Source organism: Ovis canadensis, chromosome 18 (genome assembly GCF_042477335.2).
Source record: "Ovis canadensis isolate MfBH-ARS-UI-01 breed Bighorn chromosome 18, ARS-UI_OviCan_v2, whole genome shotgun sequence".
NCBI classification, from domain to species: Eukaryota; Metazoa; Chordata; class Mammalia; order Artiodactyla; family Bovidae; genus Ovis; species Ovis canadensis.
In genome coordinates, this window is record NC_091262.1 from 58,638,073 (window position 1) to 58,649,835 (window position 11,763).

An 11,763-nucleotide genomic window follows, 5' to 3' on the forward strand; every position below is an offset into this window, starting at 1 on the left:
GATACAAGAAAGAAATGGAAAATCGTACTGCTGCCAACCTGAGGATTATAACCTGGTAAACAGTCTTTCAGAAGTTCCGAGGACTAGCTCCTTCTTTAGAGGTCAAAGTACAGTGATATAAGTCTTTAAGACAAAGGGCTATAGTCAATTGACAGTTTACACAATCCAGATTTACACATGGCTCTTGGCCCCTTACAAGGTTAAGAAGGAAGGTTATCTCCTAAGGAGCTGTGAGCCTTTATGACTTTCAGAAGGAATTTTATCTCCTAAAGAGAACTGGTTAAAGCAGATATACAACATGCACTGAAGGAGAGGCTAGCGGCCCAAACAGGCAAAGAAAAATTTTATTTAAAAATTTAAATTTTTCTTGTCTTGCCATAAAATGTGAATTTTATTTCAGCACCTTGTAGTAAAAGATTTTCCACTGCTCCTAGGTTCACTCTACACCCACCTTAGGCCTGCTCTATAATAGGCTGGCTGATCCCTACAGACTAGTTCAGTGCCTTTGACTTCTAGTTGGGTTTAACCAACGACGATCCCTGGGAGAGATCAGAGGAAGAGAGGACAGTGAAGCTGTTCAGGGAACCACTGACTGAAACCACCTGCCCTGGCCAGGCACCACAGGAAGCAGACACTCACGTGAGTTATCTTACAACAGGAGATCTTGGTAAGGAATGTGGAACTAACAAGCTACCACCAACTGGAAGAATTCTGGAAAGGTCAAAACAAGAGAGGAGACTCTAGCGCACATGTCCTACCAACCTCCCAGAATCCTTCTCCTGGAATCCACCTTGGCTGAGCAATCCATGTGCCACCAGGAAGGACTCTGAGTCAGAATGATTGGCCAGAGACAACTGGAAACTAACCAAATTACCATTAAACCTGAGACTTAGAGCCACGTGGCAGAGCAGTTCTCCTCGGTTCTGTTACCTTACTATTCTCCGCCTGGGCACCTCTTTCCAAAAGTGTCTCTTGCTTCATTAGCACTTGTGTCTCCTCTGACAATTCATTCCAAGTGGAAGATAAGAGCTCACTCTTAGGCCCAGGAGGTGCTGTTATAACTACCCAACTTCAAGCCTGAAAGGTCACCTTGGGCAGCTTGGGTCCCATGACCAAAGGTCACAGCTCCTCTTCTGGCACGCTCCATGTGTCTCTAGAGAATCTGCTCACTCCCTGCATCCTTCTGGGAGTAGGGGTGGGAATACCCTTGGGACTGCTGTCCCTTGTGGTCTCTCCTTACACACTACACGTACTTGTGTAAATAGTACCTTTATTAAACCCACCTTGAATTATCCTAATTTGAGTGTGCCATCTGTTTTCTCCTGGGACTTTGACAGATACTCCTTGATAGAAGCAATTTACTGAGCTATGATTGGCCATAAACACCCAATTATATATTATGAGATTGCTTTTCAATATATAACTACCTAAGGCTGAGCTCGGAGGGAATGGGACCTACGACAAATAAAGCTTCATAGAGATACAAGAGAAACAACACAAAGCAACAGGAAGAGCAAGAGGTTTGAAATGAGATCTCAGTTTGAATTCTAGATCAGCAGTTTACAACATTTCTGGGCCTCATTTTTCAATAAAGTAAGAGTTTTTAAATAGATCAGCAGTTTTCAATTTGCATTTCACAAAACCCCACAGCTTCACAGAGGTACCTCAATGTCCACTAGCTTGGGAGGGGAGAGATGCAAAGAGAAAAAGGTAGACAGAGACAGAGCCCCTGCTCCAACCAGGGCAGCTGTGCTGTAAGCTTTACGTGGAACAAGATAACCAAGGATGTGACTGAGGAGTCCAGATCAAGGACAGGCTACTTTGCTCTGGAGATTTCTCAGGTTATGGATGCAAAACTGGGTATTCCTGCTGCCAGTCCTCTAGGGAAAAGTGGGCTTTGACATATGTGTGTGTTTAAAGAACAGTTTGGGATTTCTGCCCTCTGTGTACAGTAACAGACTTCCCTAGTGGCTTAGTGGTAAAGAAACTGCCTGCCAATGCAGGAGACCCAGGTTCAATCCCTGGGACAGGAAGATCTCCTAGAAAAGGAAATGGCAACCCACTCCAGTATTCTTGCCTGGGAAATTTCAGGGACAGAGGAGCCTGGAAGGCTACAGTCCATGGGGTCACAAAGAGTCGGACACAACTGAGGGATGAACACACCAAGAGTGCAGCACCCTTTCTGTCACAAAGCGTGGAAGTCTTATCTGTATGCGATAACACTGGGTGGAAACGAACATCCACCGTCACTTTTCTAGAAGCCACTGCAGGTATCTGTGGTGCAGGACAATCGGGCAATGTTTCCAGGGTGGTAGAAGCTGTCCAAATCTGATTTCCCACGCCCACACTCCCAGTAGAGACCAGTAGGCAAGTTAAGTGCAGGACTGGGTCCCAGCATGAGTTTTAGCCCTCTGGTGTTCATGGATTTGTAACACAGAGGAACTTTGCAGAGGGAAGGAAGAAAGGATTTTCCTGAGACTGGTGTGTGCATGTGTTTGTGTGCTGTTTTGATTTTAAAAGGAATGTGATTAAATTTTAGACCCCTATTTGGTAGAAGCAACATATATTCATGACATATAGTGTGCAGTACATAATAGGTGCTCAATAGCTGTGGAATAAGTTAATGCATGGATGAAAAGTGGGTGAGTTCTGGGTCACACTGCATTAGAAGTTAAGAATTCTGCTTTTAAATACATGAATGAAAAGCAGTAAGCTAATTCACACGGGCAATATGGTTTGCTCTGCCTGACGAGCATGCACATTCCTGTTCTGGCTAGATTTCTCTTGCAGGTTCCTCAGGGACTATCGGCAAAGGCCACCCTTCCTGGCCAGTAGCCAGGAAGTGTAGGGCAAGAAAAGGAGAGCAGGGCAAGAAAAAGCACAGAAAAGTCAAAATTTCAACTCATGCACATTTTTAATCTTTGTTATTTTCTTTCCATTACAGTTCAACAAGCTCAAAAAACACTCACATGATTTAAAGCTGCAAAGTAAACTCATTAGATTCTTTTCCCCAACTTTTCATTTTGAAATAATCATAGATTTACAGGAAATTGAAAATTTAGTACAGAGAGACTAGTGTATACTAGAAACTGTATACCCAGCAACAAAATATATTTTTTGAATGGAAAATCTAGTTTTAAATATTTGGGGGCCACTTTACTCCATTTAATCTTTCTTCTGAAATGCTGATTACTTTAAAACTTAGGATCCAACAGACAAAATTTATATTCTTGCTCACAGAATCTCATGGACTCCACTTCACACCAGTCAGAATGTCCGAGATCCAAAAATCTGCAAGCAATAAATGCTGGAGAGGGTGCGGAGAAAAGGGAACCCTCCTACACTGTTGGTGGGGATGCAAACTAGTACAGCCACTATGGAGAACAGTGTGGAGATTCCTTAAAAAATTGCAAATAGAACTACCTTATGACCCAGCAATCCCACTGCTGGGCATACATACCAAGGAAACCAGAATTGAAAGAGACACATGGAAACAACCTAGATGTCCATCAGCAGATGAATGGATAAGAAAGCTGTGGTACATATACACAATGGAGTATTACTCAGCCGTTAAAAAGAATTCATTTGAATCAGTTCTGATGAGATGGATGAAACTGGAGCCGATTATACAGAGTGAAGTAAGCCAGAAAGAAAAACACCAATACAGTATACTAACACATATATATGGAATTTAGGAAGATGGCAATGACAACCCTGTATGCAAGACAGGAAAAAAGACACAGATGTGTATAATGGACTTTTGGACTCAGAGGGAGAGGGAGAGGGTGGGATGATTTGGGAGAATGGCATTCTAACATGTATACTATCATGTAAGAATTGAATCGCCAGTCTATGTCTGACGCAGGATACAGCATGCTTGGGGCTGGTGCATGGGGATGACCCAGAGAGATGTTATGGGGAGGGAGGTGGGAGGGGGGTTCATGTTTGGGAACGCATGTAAGAATTAAAGATTTTAAAATTAAAAAAAAAAAAAAAAAGAATCTCATGGACAGAGGAGCCTGGAGAGCTACAGTCCATGGGGTTGCAAAGTCGGACACGACTGAGCAACTGACACTTACTTACTTAATATGGTATTTCTGACTAAGAAATCAAGTTGGAACAAAAAAATTCACTGCTCTCTCTTTTTCAGATGATAAGCCTTTAGGAAAAAAAGATCATTCAATAGGAAATATACGGAGATTAAGCATTGTATTTCCATGTTTCCAAAAATTTTGAGTGCTCTGTGAACTATTAGCTGCCTGTCTTTCTAGATAGTAACCAGTAGAGGGCACTCTAACCTTCAAAGACTGCAGAAAAAGCCCCAGAATTGCCAAAAGCCTTATCTTCTACCTTTTGCAAGTTACTTTTCACCTTATTATGAGCTTGCCTGTTGGATGACTGCTGAGTTTTGAGTGTGTGTGTGTGATGAAAATAAAAAATTATGAACTCCCAAATACCCCGTCTTCAGTTCAGTTCAGTTCAGTCGCTTAGTAGTGTCCGACTGTTTGCGACCCCATGAATTGCAGCACCCCAGGCCTCCCTGTCCATCACCAACTCCCTGAGTTCACTGGAACTCACGTCCATTGAGTCGGTGATAGCCGTCTTAACATTACACAAATAATTTTTAAAATTAAATCCAATGTTCTTGCATCAGTGTTCCCCAGTTACTCAAATTTGTCTTTGAATTATTTTTATGATACAGGATTTCCAGAGATAACTTACACATGATTATCAGGATTTCATAATCCTGAACACTCTTGCCTGAATCCACATCCATTGCCTGAACCTAAGTCCAATGCAGATGTATTTCTGTGCCAGCCTTTAATTAACCTGTAAAAACACTGATGCACTCCAAGCAGTTTGGAAGGGCAACAAAGCATGCTCTTTTTTCACCTTTTATAAACAGTGCACAAATAGGATTATAACTTCCCCACAAACATGCAGATGAAACTAGAATGTCACCAGAAATAACATGTGCTTTAGATGTACCAAAGTTCCTCTGGAATTGGGAGGAAAACTATTTTTGCCAAAGATCTAGCATAGGTCAGGCACTTGCTAGGTGTTTCCTGGCCATAAGCTTCATTTCGGACTCCTGTTGTCCAGCCTACCTTACAGCTGGAGAAACAAAGATGCTCAAAGACATCCAGCTAGCTAGTGGCAGGGGGAGAAGCAAACCCAGATGTTTCTGGCCCTGGGAGCCTTTTCACTCGGGGACTCTGGTCTGCGTTCAGCCACTCTGCCACGAATTTCCCTGGCACTTTCTGGGACTATATTTCACAGGGAGGTTCACTTTCAGTGATTCCTGGTTGTTTGTATTTAGGAATTTGCCTGTTGGCTGAATATACCGTCTGTTGTTATGAAACTCCCCCCAAACCAGGGTAATAAAGGTTAAAAAAAAAAAAAGAAACAAAGAAAGAACTTTTTTTTTGTAGGGGCTGACTGTTGGGAGAGGGGGGTTGGGGTTGGGCAAGGGCAGTGAAGGGAGACTTATTTTTCCCTCTGTTATTTCTGTAATGTTTGAATATTTTATGATTTGAACATATTCATGCAGTATTTTTTGCAGTATTTTTAACAGAGAAGGAAAAAAAGAACCTTTCCAGGAAAATGTGAAAAAACAATGTAGAAGGGGCCACAATGCAGTATATGTTCTCTTTTTATGATATATTTATAGTAATTTGAAGATAAAGACCTCTTTTGAGAGAGGGAGAAAGAGGACCAAAGTTTCATTATATGGCTATTCTCTTCTCTTCATCCCTCACACCCTACACTCAGAAGCACAAACAAAAGCCTCTTATTGTTTCCCCTGACGGAACAACGATGACTAAGTGAATAAATCATCCAGTCACCAAAACTTCATTCCCAGTCATTTGACACCATTTAGGGAATACTATGTTGGAAATGTGCAGCTGTTCGAATCCCCATCAGCACCACCCCTTCAGATGAGCAGATCCGAGGAACAGGAAAGTAGTAGTCAATACAACAGCTTCTAAATGAACGGTGGGTGTTCCATGTCAACAATCACGCTCTTAATTTGAAGGTGAAAAGGGTGAAAACATGTTTCTTTCTCCCTTTCTTCCCAACTGCAGCACAGATTTTTTTTCCACACTAAATTGGAGGAAATAAGGTTACATATTTTTAGGGTTAAATTTACAGTCTGTTAAATTCATTCACGGTCCTACAAACAACTTTAAAGTAAGGTTTGTGCCAGGAAACTGAAGTACAATGGGGTTAAATTTTAGACGCAGAGAGGGTTGAATAACCTCTCCCTGGTGATTCAGTATCTGCAGAGTTTACAGTGGAGAAACTCGACAACAGGAACAGAGTCAGGACACTTCCCTCTCTTCTATTACTCACACTGCTTTGCAGCCTTATTAAAGCTGGTGCATTGTGGAAGCTCTATTTATTCTAGTTATTCTGGTACAAATTTCCTTGTTAGGTAGCAAGAGCACCTCAAACCTCTTTTCAACATTTAGTAGTGAGTATCCTACTTTCTCTTGTTCTCCCCCACTTGAATTACCTGGAATGCTTCTGTATTCAGCAGTGCCTCCTGTGTGGGGCACATTTTGTCCATATATATTAGTATATACACTCACGTGTTTATATACATATGCATTGCACATACACGTATATACTTGTGTGTATATGTTTTAAGAAACTGCCTACAGAGCAGACTTTCCTTTCACCTGCCTTTACTGGTTTTCTCTCTAATCCTTCTAAAATCATTGAGTTGATAGGTTTGTTCTTCACAATTTTTCCAGGTAATCATATGCATAAGATCTAGCCAACAAGCTGAATGGATTTGCTGTAGTCACTGCGACTATGTTCACTTATTTGATATCTTTATTCTTTTGGTTCTCAAGACTTCTTGGAAAATATCCTTTTCAGATAACTTCTTAATTCATTAATTTAAGGTGGCCTCTTGTTTTTAAAAGTACAAAAGTTTATTGTTTTACGTAGCAAGAAGTCCAGAGGTGGGGCGGCTTAGGAGTTGGTTAGCTCAGTGGATCAGTGTTGTCAGGGACACGGATTCTTTCCACTGTTCCCTGGCCATCCCAACTGAATTAGCCTTCGTCCTCCCACTTGTCCCTTCACAGTCTCATCGGCAACTTCTCTTCCTAATGATTATTCTGGGTTCTTTCTCCCGTTTTCCTTACCTGAAGGAGTTCTGCCTCAGGAGATCTGAAGATCTGGGATTTTGCACCTCTAGCCTGCCCTCTACCTTCCCCCTTCAGAAGGTTACCTGATCTGACTCCAGCTGGCATAGGTCTAGGTCCCAAGGCCCCTCTTCTAGAGAACTAATGTGAATTTAAAACCATGCGCAGCTCAGGGGTGGGATTCACTGTTTCTCCTCATTACCTGGGCACCCCCCACTCTCCCCACCCCCGGTTCTTCTGGGTCTCCAGCGTACTTTGCTGTTTCTCTGGCCTGGAAGTCTTCCAGGGTTTAGAAAGGTCTGTCCCCTAGGAAAGTCACCATCCTGTGGCTCCCCCTCACTCCTCTGTGACTCTCTTCACTTTCCCTAGGGAGAGAGTCAGGTTCCTAACTCCAGTCATGGCCTGCTGGTCTTGTCACCTTCCTGTTCTATCAGTTCTTTGACCTGAACATGCCCCAAGCTGAATACCCCATTCCTTTTCCACCCAGACTTGTCATCATATAGCTGCTGTTAACAGGTATCATTCTATTTCAATATGGTTTAAAGCTAAGATCTGAAAAACAGTGGGATTACATTCAGTACCAGTCACTTTTTCAAGGAGTACATAGGCCAAAAATGAAGATGACAAATTTCTGCATTTAGTCAAGAGGCCCACTGCTGTAAATAAAAATTAAGAGGAAAACAATAGTTCTAGCTCCAAAGGGGAAAGGTTTTTAGATTTCAGAGTGAATGGATGACAATTAAATGCAATGTGTGGTCTTTTTTCCTTTTTATTCTTTTTGATATCTAGATTAAAAGAAAAAAAAACCTACAAAGGATATTGTTGGGACAAATGAAAATATTTTAATATGGACTGTGTATCAGATTCTACTAGTGCATTACCGTTAAATTTCCTGAGTGAGAGTCTTATTCCATGTAGGAGGAATGTCCTTGTTCTTAGGAAATACACGCTAACGTATTTTGGGATGAAGTGTCAGTGTCTATAATTAACTCTAAATGGTTCAGCCAGAAATAAAAAATTAAAAAGAGAGAAAGCAAATGGCGAAATTCAATTGATGAATCTAAACGAACAGTATATGGTGTTCATGTACTATTTGTAATTTTTCTGTTTGCAATTTGTTTGAAATTTTCAAAATAAAAAGTTGAGGAAAAGCTGTGACTGGTGGAGAAAACCATCCTTCTGATTCAAGGACTCTGTGTGTCTATGCGTGTGTGTGTATGTGTGTAGGGTGCATCAAGGTTTAAGCTTAGATTTAGAAAAGATGGAGGTATAATCACTCAAGAAACAGAGGTGATCATTATCTATTTAAAACCAATAAAGTCTGAACTGTTTCAACGGTTGAAGGGCTGCTTAGCAATGCTGCTTCCCGAAGGCAGGGGTTGCGTCAGTCTGCTCTCTGAAGGCCTCTACCACCTGGCAGACAGCTCTGTTAGCTGGATGTGAGCCCCATGAAGGAACTGGGCTGCATATCTCGCTGCAGTAGCCGTGCTCAGATACAGGCCTGGCTGTCTGGTTCTGTCCCACGGACTGGGTCCCCATGGGAGGTGGGAAGTAATACACTGATCCTGTCAGTTGTCAGGCTCTGCTCCAGGCTCTCATGGACATCATTTCTTTTTATCTGCACAGCTTTCTAGTAGGGTAGAAACCATCATTCCCAGCTACAAATGAGAAAATGAAGCTCATGCATGACTAAGTTTTAGCCTAAAGCTATAAAATTGGGTAAGTGGAAGGGCTGAGATTCCAATCGGGTCTTTCCACTAGAGATAAACCTAATAGCTTCTACTAAAGTTGATCTCCCTGACTACACACTGTTCCAATTAGAACAAGATGCATGAATTTTGGATAGCTTACAAATTATCAACTTGGTTTTGGAGCCAATTTGTCAACTTACCAGGGAGAAACTGAGCCAGTGTAAGTTTGCCTATCAAGTAGAGCTGTCCACTATATTGCTGACACAAGCTGAGTCCAACAGTTTGGCTAAATCATTACCTGCTTGTGAATAGTTCTGAGGGACCCTGTTGCAGCAGCTGCACTTAGTATAGGAATTCATTCACCTCTCTTTAGGTTGGCAACGTTAAGAGTTTTGTTTTTTACTTTTTAGAAAGTGACCCAGGAATTAACTTCTGAATTTCAGTGGTCTTTCTTCCCACAGCTGATTCTCCAGGGCCAGTAATCCTTCACTTTTTCAATGTTCTGAGTATGACTTTAAACTTTTTTTTCGTTTTGAAAATACTATTGAAAGTAGATATGGGTATTATTTTCATTTTTTTCTTTCCAGAAGAAAGGTTTTTTAAATTTTAAAAGTGATATTTTTATCAGATCCAAATCTATAACAAGAGCTGCTAATTATTAATATGGCATAAAGAGGTCTAAGAGGTTTATGTGTTTTAAGTATTCCTCTGAGGGGAGAATGTTGTCCAGGTCACTCAGCTACTAAGTGGCAGAGACAGAGCTGGAACTGGAACTCAGATCAGGCTAACACCAAAGTCCATGTTCTTAATTACAGTGGCTCCTAATTATAAAAATATATATGCTTATTATCAACACATTTGAAAAATACAGGAAGTCTAAGGAAGAAATAAATCCTCCTGAAATTCCATCCACTAAAATAAATCACCAGTAATATTGTCTTCAACTTATTTCTCTGCTTATATCTTATGCATACATAATATGTTGATATAGTAGCTTAAGTATTAAGTGAAAAGCATGAAACAAAACTATACTTAATAATTCTACTTTTAAAAAATATGTGGAAAAGGTAAATAAATAGGACTCTTATGCCACATTAATTTTTAAATCTAACATTATATAATGAATGTTTCCCAGTATCATTAAATATTACTCAGAAACATGATTTTTTTTGAGAAACATGATTTTTTAAAGGCTACATATTTCATTGTGTAAATTTTCTGTATTTTAGCCTTTATATTGATCTTTTTTATCATAAAATTATGAGAAATATCTACATAAATTTTTGTTCTATTCTTATGAATGATCAAATATATACTGAGCTCCTACTGTGCGCCAGCTACTGTGCTCAACACGAGAGACAAAGGTGAACAAAAGAAGCATGGTTCCATTCTTTGGGGAGTTAGCAGCCTAGCAGGGGAAATTTAATAAACATTAAACCACTGATCACATACAGATTGTAAATATATTCCATGATAAAAAGGAAAGGCATATGTTACTGGATGGCACACACCACCGGAAAGACCTGCCCTAGTGTGTGGGGGATCACGGAAGTTCTCTCCATAGAAGTAACATTGGCCTTGAGATCTGAGTGAAAGGTAGGCACTAGTTGAGCAAGGAAGCTGGACAAGAGCATTCTAGGCAGTGGGAACAGTGGATGCAAGGTCCCTGTGACAGGAAGCAGCACAGCGCATTGGAGGAACAGTGGAGGAGGGGGTACAATCATGATGCTGGGTTAGGAAATCTCTTTCCTTTCATAAAGAATCAATTTTTCCAATCTTGGTTTAATCTAAAATTTAGGAGCTGATTTCCACATATTTGTGAATTTCCTAAATTTCTTTCCATTACTAACTTCTAATTCTACTCCATTGTGATCAGAGAATATATTTCATTTAAATCCTCTGATTCAAACTAGGAAAGTGAAGATAATTTTTTGTTTTGTTTCTGTTTAATCTTTCATGACTTGGATGGCACATGGTGGCAGTGAATAGAAGGACCAAAGTATCAGGACCCCACGCTGGTTATAGGGGAAAACACAGCTCTGCAATGAGAAGGATCAGGCTGTGATCCATCGTATGACTGCACTGATCAATCTTGGTCTCAGTACTGGTGGGGCAACCAGATATTGTGTGGACCTGACATGATATACCACAAAGGACATAGTGTCACCCATGAAGTATTCTTACCCAAAATGTTTAACTTGAATCTAACCAATCTTTTATATCCAACTACCAGCTTACAAGGAATAGAGGAACAAGGGAAATGACATCCCAAGGAAATCATCAGAGTGATAAGGTAGGAATATTCTTCAGGACATACAGAGGTTCTTCAACAAATCAATGGCACTAAAAAAAGGTGTTGGAGACTATGCTAGATTATAAGAGACTTATGAAGAATAAAACCAAATACAACATGTGGATTTTGTTGGATTGTGGTTTGAACACATCAGCTGTAAATGACATTTTGGGGGAAATTGGGGAAATTTTAATGTAGATCAGGTATTAGAATATATTAAGAAACTGCTAATTTCGTTAGGTGTGATAAAGGTCTCTGGTGTACAGCCAGGGCTCAGAATCTCAGGTTCGGGCTCAGTGAGACTTGGGCCCCAGACCTAGGTGTTCACAAGATCAAGAGTAATAATACATGAAAATTCCAGTAAGTCCCATGGATTTTTGGGAAGCATGTGAATTTCACTGGATTGAAAACTGTTCTGAAGTCCCCAAGGAGCCAATATTATGATCAATTCTTCAGAAGAAGTCAGTAATGAGTAGAGTCATGTGTTACCCAATTTTCACCTGATATATGTCACTGTCCAGGAAGAAAGTAACCCTTCCTGTTTGGTCAGTTCTCTCTCATAACTCCTTCCTCATGTCCATGCATGAAATGTAGGGACGTGAAAAAACTGGCATTAGTAAATGGG